We start from the raw sequence: 10,013 nt of genomic DNA on the forward strand, positions 1-10,013 counted from the left end.
CAATTACACCATCATAGCAGCTGTGAAACAGTGGATCACATCTGCTGGTGCAGATTTTTATGAGTGTGGCATGCAGGCTCTTGTTCATTGAAAATGCATGGCTAATAGTGGTGAATATGTTGAAAAACAGAGTTTAGTAGCTGAGAATTTACTCTATTAAATAGTGTTATTGTGCTCTTTGTATCTGTTGTAGTTTCCGTGGAAATAAAAAGGAGACATTATTTTCTGAGTAACCTACATAGAACCACAGAATATTTTGGACTTGAATGGGCCTTAAAAGACCATCCAGTTCCAACCACGTGCCGTGGTCAGCATTACCACCTGCTAAATCAGGCTGCACAGGGCCCCATTCAACCTGGCCTTGAACACCTCCAGGAACGGGGCATCCACAGCTTCTTTGGGCAACCTTTTCCCTTGCCTTGCCACCCTCTGAGTAAAGAATTTCTTCCTAACGTCTAAACAAAATCTCTGCTTTTTTTAGTTTAAAACCATTCTTCCTTGTCCTGTCACTATCTGCCCATGTAAAAAGTCATTCTCCTTGTTTATAAGCTCCCTTTAAATACTAGAAGGCTGCAATGAGGTCTCCCCAGAGACTTCTCCAAGCTGAAAAAGCCCAGTTCCCTCAGCCTTTCTTCATAGGATGTCAGCACACTCCTGGAGGTTACTAACTTACTCCTCAGTAACGTAGACTTGAAGCCTGCGGCAATGTGGATGTTAAAAAAAAAAAAAAAAGGAACCAACAAAAAGCAAAAAAAAAGAAAAAAAAAAAAAAAAAAAGGAACCAACAAAAAGCAAAACACTGAGCCTAGTTTCCGAAGGAAATATGGCTAATGTTTTCCACTCTCTGCTCATCCCTATCCCAGTAACTTCTGCAACTGTTGACCAGTCTCAGCTAAGTCTGACAAAGAGATAGTCGTCTCAAAGATACAAAGTTGTTAGAAAAGTTTTATGAAACTGGGTACTTGTATGGAGAAGACAGACATTAATTTGTTTCTCCACTGAGGGAATATTGCAGCATGAACTCAGCCCTTTATTAGACACCAGAGAAACCACAAAAGGGAGTTATTACAAATGCTTGAGTCAAAGGAATATCTCCATTGAGAGGCAGCAGCTTATGAAATATCTGAGAATCCAACCACAAGCCAAATCATGAGCTTCGTTAGTTTCAGTACTGATAGAAGGAGTTGTTACATATGGGGTGCCAGGATTCACAGAAACTGCTCATTAGTGATTTCCTGCCATAGCCAAAAGCAGTTTCACTAACAGATATTTTATTTCCACGTTTGAAAATATGATTTTGAATTGAATACAGATCTGTGAGTGGTTTAATGTTAAAAAACAGCAACAACAAAACAGCCTTTCTGAACATTTAATAAAGGGATCTCAGAACAAGATCTAGAGCTATGTCAACTACATGCTAACAACAGGATCTAGGTTCTTACAAAATATAGGCTTCGACTGACAGTGTTGCAACTGTGAAAGAGTTGCCATAGAAGTAATTAAGACTAATGCACAGACACCGTATTTCCAGTTGCCAGTTAATGGGAAAGCGTCCTTAGTGAGAAATGGCAGATATTTAAAGCCACTGGGTTTGCGATTCTAAAGACGCTACACAGGAAAGCAAAATACTTCCTAAATCTAAGTGGACATCATTTAGGAATTTAAAAATCTATGGAAAGGGGCAAATGGTTTTATGCTGGCCTTAAATGAACCTTGACATTAAAGGAGTTGTTAGAGCAGTATGAATAATGCAGAACAAGTCAAGTGAAAGAGCCCATATTCATGGCACATGAAAAATAGATTACCTCAAGCAAGACACACATTCCTGCGCTTTTTCATGGTCTGTCTCTGGTCTGGTTCTGTTTTCTACTAAATTAAAATAGTAATTCTTGTAAAGAGTTTATAATCCTCTTTGTAAATGAAATTTTTTTACCTTCTGCAGAGAGAGAGAAGTGCTATTTTCTGTGCTGAAAGTCAAAAGAGTTTTGCATGTACTAATTTGTAGATGCTCTTCTTTTCTTCAAACTCCTGTGAGAGCTGCGGATACAAACATAATGTTTTAGCCAAGAGGGACTATCAGGGGGATGCTGTCTAATGGATCTTAAACAGTTTCTGGAAATTACGAAGAATTGTTGGTTCTCAGCACTATTTTTCTGGCTACAGGAGGAACTGATACAGAACTAGAAGAGCGAGTGGAATCATAAAACAGATGTTTTCTTTTTAACCTTGGCCAACACAATAATGATGGGTTTACTATAGACAGGCTCTGGCCTTAATGACTTACATGAGTCACACATACTACTACAAATCCCATTCGGGGTTTTCCCACAAAAAACATAAGTTAAAAAATAGTTACAGATTTTTTTCTTGCTAATCTGTAGAACATACAAAGCAGCCTCTGATACTAAGGGTGGTTTATCTGACTTTTCTTTCTGTAGTACGTATTTAATAGAGCACTCCATAGTTTGCTTTTTGTTCTTTTCCCAGCTGTGGTTGACTCTAGATCAACCATAATGTTGAGCCTTTCATACAGGTATACCCACTTCTGAACGTAGATCTTACCGCTCTGAGAAAGGTGGGTTTTTTTGTTTGTAACATTAAAATCACTATTCAAGAAAGGCCCACCTTTCTTGCTTGTTTGTTTTTGTTTTCTCTTAATCTCTGACTGATCTTAAGTGCTTCCACTTGTGGCACTAATAGATATTAAGATATTTTTGTTATTTACAGATAGGCATTCTCAAGCATTCCTCAAGCATAAAATCAAGTTCAGAAGAAGGCAATTGAAATAATCAAAAAGCCTTTTATGTGTGTGTGTGTTTCTGGTGATCCTGAATCAAGAGATTATATTGTCTGTAGAGTACTGCATGAACTTATGTGTTTTGCTGTTAATGTACAGAGCTCTCCTGAAAGATCTTTTTTTTCTTCGTATTTTCAGCTTTATTCTCTTTCTTCCTCCAGTCTTTCAGTAGGAAAGGTAATTAAATTCTAGTTATTTTCTTCTATTACCAAGGAGATACCATTTTCATTATATCTCTTTCTACACCCAAATTTGTATGTATTGTCTTCTTTGTCTATTGTTTCCTCTGCACTGCCTTCATTTCACAGATCCTTAGCTCACTGACTGCTCAAACCACCTTCACAAGGCACACCAGGTAAACACCTCTCTCTCTTCCTACAAATGCACTTCATGTGCTGTTTTTTCCTCTTCACTAATATCCTTTTCATGCTTCACATTAGATCCATCCTGTACTATTGAACAACTGCAGTGCCCGGAAACTGAAACTGTGGTTATTGGAGACTTTCACATCTATCAGATACGTTAAGGATGCATAACATTTGTGACTTCTGTTTTGATTATTGACTCTACTAGTTTAATCAAATAACATATCACATTATTTTGACCAGCTCTTTTAGAACTTTAAAGCTTCAAAGACAAGGACAGCTAAGTTTGGGAGTTCTATGAATAAAATACCTTTTTTAATGAGCTTCTTAAATATATGTGTAAAGAGCAGTCTACCTATGAGATTACAGCCTTCAGAAAATAATTGTTGTCTTTATTCTGCACTCAAAATTACACAAGGAAATGTCAGCTTTGGGATCCAATTCATGAAAACAAATTCATTCACAGCACAGACAGTACCATGAGTCTTGCCTCTGTCTAACAAGCTCCTGACCCTGCTAAGAATGCGTCATGTAACTGTGAGACAAATGCTTCAGAAAATCGATTGTACTTCACTCACTTCTTGAAGCTGGCAATCTCTTCATTAACTTGATGAAACAACTCGTATCACCCATTTGGGGAAATAGCCTACTGTGCTCAGAAAGTATTACTCAGAATATGTACGTACAAACATTTATGTGTGTGTATAAACACGTATGTATGCACTTTTAGCAGAAACCATTTTTTTTTCTCCAAATAATAAAATAGCTTTTTTAAAAAAAAAAGATGCTGAATGTTCTGTTTCTGATACACATCCACACACCATGCAGGTAGGCAGGAGCAAATTTCCCATCAGGGCTATGAAAGAAGCTATTCCCTACCCCAAACCACAGCACAGAAAAATGCTCTGTGCCACCAGAGTGGCATCATTCCTTGTCACTTATATCCTTCATTTTTATAGCAATGATAAGTATTGGATCTTTCAAGTGACAAAATCACCAACTTTGGCCTAAATTCTCCCTGTAATGTGGTTTGAAAACCACCACACTGCATTAACTCCCCCAGACCTACTCAGTGCTTACTTTGCTTACTTTGACATTTCTTAGAAAAAGATAAGCTTATTCACAGAAAGGAACGATCACATTTATAAAATGTTTATGTCCCTTTCATGGCAGATTTAGAAGTTTCTGATCTATCTCAATTTACTTATTGTATATCTCTGTAATTTAAATTGACATAATTTTGTATCTGTTCCTCTTTTGTTCACAAAAAAAAAAAATTCCAAGCACCAAAGTAGGAGAAATTTCTTATGTTGCTCAATTAGAGTTTTAGCTTTGTTGAAAATAATTATCAATATCTGAAAGTGATGAAATTGTAAGTTTGTCTACTTAGTTTATGAGCTCCTTACTGTGACCATGAAGGCCACAGATCTTAATCTATTGATAGTTATGAAAAAGGAAATAAGTACACTGAAGTTTCTGAAGTTAGATGAATTTGAAGATACAGTAAGATATAAAAAATGAGTAAAGGTGGTGAGTTCTAAGGGTGACCAGTTTTTAATTCCATTTTGTTGTCAATCTTGTTGGGTGATGTTGAAGATAAAGCACATAATAGTCTTGTCTGCAAAGAACTTCAATTGAAAGACAGTACTCCATCAAAATGCCTTCCCAATAAGCAGACTCATAAAATGGTGCAACCAGATCACTCTTGTGTAGGTGTGCATTTGATTCAATGTTTTGTTTGCTAAATATCAGCACACTCATTCCTAAACACAACGCTTCTAGGCTAAACACAAGAGCCAGCAAATGCTGTATTCTCAAGCAAGCTGTTTTAATAATAATGCTAGGAGAACCTGTTATCTGTCAGTAATCAGTATAATCAGAAGATACAGAGATATGATAATCCAAGTAATTCTTACTTCACCTTTTTAGATTGTAAGCGAATGATGCCACTTCTCAATAAGAATGATGTGAACTGAATTTCCTCTCAGAAAGAATGGTTAGGCATTGGAACAGGGTACCTAGGGAAGTGGTGGAGTCACTGTCACTGGAGGTGTTCTAGGAAAGGACAGATGTGGTACTAAGGGGCATGGCTAAATCGGGAAATATTGATGGTAGGTGGACAGTTGGACTGGATGATCTTAGAGGTCTTTTCCAACCTTAATAATTCTATGGTTCTATGGTTCTATTTATACCAATTACAGCTGCTATATTACAAAGTAGAATACAATGACATTTTAAAGATACTTATCCCTAAAGCATTCCTGCTAGATTACAAAGTATGATTATGTTTCTGTAAATTCTAAATCAAATAAAAAATATAAACTTTATTGATAATAGTAACCATATCAGTCTTTCCTCTTTTTTAATGTTTTTTTTTTTCTCTTATCAAAATTAACGTTTAAAAGAAGACAGGGGAATTTCCTACTATAAAATGACCAGTTCCCTTTCTGATTCATATGGTGAAAGGTTCATACGGTAGGGTACTTCTAAAATTTGATGTGACATTTTTTGACCTGCTCATAGATCAGTGAAATCTGGCAAGAAGCTCTAAAAGCAGAGCAGGTAATTGTTGCAGGACCATAGAATTCTAAATAGATCTTTTTATCTAATCAAAATTCTGGAAGAATGCCCTCATTAATTTCAATTTCTACAATCAAATGACCAGTGTGACATCATCTGAACACCGAGTACTCTCAGAAGCTTGTGTTTTCCAGTCATAAAAGGAAAACATGATTTTTTCATCATGTCCTGCTGCTATTAATAACTTCTTAGCTTCAGTCAGGCCAATAGGGTGGAGCTAATATTTCTTCAGTACAGGAGAATGTTTCACTGAGGCTGTTTAATAGGAAAAAAATGTAGAAAGGGGAAAAAAAAAGAGGCAGGAACAGAGATATTTTTTCCTTTCAAAAATAATTTCAATTGTTTTAAATATATTTTGTTGAATAGTTACTGTGTTCTCAAAGTCATTAACTCCAAATTTTAAAAATGTTACAGTTAAGACCATCCTTACTGTTTATAATCACAGTGCTTACGCATGTGCCTTTTTATGCATGTTTTTGATCACCCACACAGATATTAAAATACTGAGAGTTAATCTGAGCTTGGGATGTACCGGTTCTGTGAAATGAGGGAAACTGCTCTCCTAAGTTCTGCTCTTACAGGTGTTAGAAATTTTTTTTTTAATTTACACTCAACATAATTTCTTGGAATTGAGATATGGGTTTTTTAATTTTTTTTTTATATATACGTAAGTGAAACTGAAATGGTAAAGCAGCATAAAACAACAGCAAATCAAAAAATAGAAGTAAACCATAAGTAAATAAATAAGCAGAACAAGTAGATTATAGCCATCATTTAGTGAAACCGCACTGAATGAAGCTGAAGCTAATGGGTTGTATTAGTGGCAAAGGGCAGTTCTGGCATCAAAGCCCACTCCCAATGTGTTTCATTGTCACAATTAGCTGGACTTGTGTGGGAAGCAAAAGCAGATTGACCTCTCTAATTTCATGAGTGTTAGAAAAACATTGCACCATGCGAATTACAAAAATAAATGTTTTCATTATATTTTAGTTCAGAACGTTGTTTCAGTAATTAGCATATACTTTATTTACAAGTATACATTTAATCACTAAAAGTTAAAAAGTCAATAAATATCAATATCATCTAGCGTGTCATAGACTGAGTCACTGGAAAGATACGTACATTTTTTTGGTAAGCTTGTATTTATTAGCAAATGCCATCCTGAATGTAGGATCTACTTAGTTTTAAAAACTGTTTGTGTCTTTCCATCCCATGAGAACAAATACTGTGAAAACTCAACTGCTGCTGAAAGCTTTGTGTCTTACTGCTGGAGAATAGCAGAGATTAAAAATCAACCTTGAGGAGATGGAAAAAATATAGTAGAACTCATTATGAGCATTTACCTTATATTGTTATCTTATAGTCTCCATCGCTGGACTAAGCCTTGATGCGCTGGTGTATTTTATTTTGTTTTTTCCAGTTTTTCACTTCCGTCGTTGACTGTGTGCTGGATTTTCTTCAGACAAACAACTGATGGGCTGCAGTAGAAAAATAGTGGAAAGGATTGTAGGCAAAGTTAGGTGAAATGCTCAAATCAAATCAACCAAAAATAGAGAGATGCGTATCAGTCTTTCCATTAGGTGTTCTTCATAATAACAGCATAATAAAATGGCTATATTGGTCAACTGATAGGGGTAAAAACACAAGGCTTACTCCAAAGGATTTATGAAATCAGTGTTTGCAAGCTCTGTAGCAGAGAATAAAAAAATATCTCATATAAATATATGTGTACGTGTGTGTATGTATTTTGTGGACTTGACATTTATTATTATGGCAATGTCACGGCTTTCTAGATAGCTGTAATTTTCTGTTTAATTGTAGTTATCAAATGCTTGACACATACAGAAATAGCTATTATTCCAACCCCTTCTTGATATTTTATTCTATTTAAATTCCAACCAGGTTTTCTCATTCTCCTAGCAGTTCTGAAAGTGGTGTGGGGAAGTGGAATCAACCTAAACATATGAGTTTATAGGGGCAGTAGCAGGAACAAATATTAGTGAGAATTTCTTTTGAAAGCTTTGATTCTAGACCGTGAGAGCACATTTTAACAACTTGAAAATAATCAATGATTATTCCATTCTAGGAGCACTAAAGGAAGTAAAATGCTCAGAAATTGAATCGATGACCTGGAAAACAAGCTCACATTCAATGGAGATTTGATGTTGGGAGTTTCTGAATAAGTGCAGAAACTGAGGGATTACTTTTTGCTATCCATTATAAATAAATTGGTTACAAAATTGAGTTAATAGATTTCACGAGCAGCTGATACACGTCCCTACAGCCAGAAGAATCTTTCTGCCATGAGTCTGGCCTAAAACTGAAAGGGGTTTGGAGTAGGAGATGCAGTTCTACTTCACACATTTATTTACCTAGCACAAAAATAGTCTAGGAGATCTGGAGCTGCAAATTAGTGGAAGCTGAGAGAGGATTCTAGGTAGTAAGAATGTGAATTTCTTCTTATACTCTTCACTACATCATCGCTTATTGGCCTTCATAGCGTGTAAGCGTCAACAAGCACTTCCTGCTTGTTCAGCCTGCAGTCTACCACTGAACTAAATCTGTGTCAACGGTTTACGGGTGTTTGGTCCAGTTCCGTGATGAAGGGCACAGGGGATCCACGGGTCCATGCCCCGGGAAAAGGGAAAAGGGGAAAAGGGTAAGGAGATGGCCCTGAGAGCAAAGAACAGCGGCAACAATCTGAGGAGAAACAAACTAATTTACTAAATAAAATATCGGAATGCAAAACAATACAATATAATTACAATTTAAGCTGATAAATCCAATACAGAGAGAGAGAATGTCCCAAAATCAAGGTAGGCCTTACTCTACTACTGACGATAAGACGGCTGGAGAGCGAGGTGCTGCCAAGACGAGAGATGGGTGGAAAAAAGGGACGAGGTCTCGTGATCTGCAAGTTTTTATACTGTGAGCCTTTATCTTTTCCCTCCGGCTGGAAAATGGTAACAGAGGAGCAAAGTGCCATGGGGAATGTAGTAGTCCTTCTCGTCTGAGAACCAGGTACATTCACTACATGATGTTATGATGTGGAATACCAATAACTGAAAATCACAAAACCATGACAATCTGCGAGGAATAGGATTTGGTGCTCTGTCAACCTTTGGTCTGATATGGTGGGATTGTTTTTATGTTCTTAAGAATGAACTGACATCCCTGGCTTTTCTTTTTTCTCCTCATGTAATGAGAGCCTTGCGTATGATCACCAGACACATAAACCAGTAAACTTGTGGACAATCTTAGCATATTAGTCTGTGTTTGTTATGTTGGTAATGGTGAGCTAGCACAGTGGGAAGCATGTCAATCACTAGCAGGCTTTTTTTCCATAGAAGCTAATTAAGCACTGGAGGACAGTGTAAAGCAGAGGAGCTAGGACAAAGAAATGATATAAAGGAGAACACTAAAAGGATCTTTCATGTAGAAAAGAAAGTGTTTGTGTGTTTCTGGATGGATAAGTGTCTCCCTTAAGCAATCATTGGTGTCAGAGCAGCTCCTCAATTTTATGCTTCCCTCCGTGCTGCTCAGCCGGCAGATCATCAGCCACGTGAGTGATGTGCATTCGCAGCATGACCAGCAGCCCTGACAGTGACAAGAAGGAAGCTAGACACTGCGGTTGTGCTCATGCACAAAGCGATTTCACCCAGGGAGGAGATGGCAGAAGAGACTGACTGCAATCATGTGATCCCCCTCAGCTCCAATTCAAATCATCCTGAAATGCGTTTATGCTGAACTAGTACTAGGCTACCCAGTTTGATGCAGAATACAGAGAGACAGTCAGAAAAAAAAAAAAAAAGAAAAAGAAAAAAAGGAAAGCAGAACTAAAGTAATAATGGTGCAGTATGTGCTTTCCAGTGCTTTTCTCTCAGGATTTATGTTAGGGGAAAATACATCATACTGAGTCCATCAGCCGGCGAGCAGCAAGGTTACTGCTGCTCTGTGCCTCCAGATCCAACTGGTAGCGAGGCTGAAAATGCATTTGTAGTAGACACACGCACACAGAACACACCTACACACCCCATACAAGCACATACATACATAGCTGGACATGCAGATTGCAGGCACAGAGGAACAAGAAGTCCTTAATTTGGATTCCGACCTGCCCTCATACCTCTGTGGTCCTCTGGGTGCGTGCAGATGGGCCCTTCATGACTCTACTGTGGGCCTGGGGCAGCCTACCAATCTGTCAGTAGCCTAATAAGTTGTATTTATTTAAATCTACATCATATCTTTTATTTAAGCCCAAACGAATGAGC

This window comes from Numida meleagris, chromosome 2 (genome assembly GCF_002078875.1).
Source record: "Numida meleagris isolate 19003 breed g44 Domestic line chromosome 2, NumMel1.0, whole genome shotgun sequence".
Taxonomy (NCBI): Eukaryota; Metazoa; Chordata; class Aves; order Galliformes; family Numididae; genus Numida; species Numida meleagris.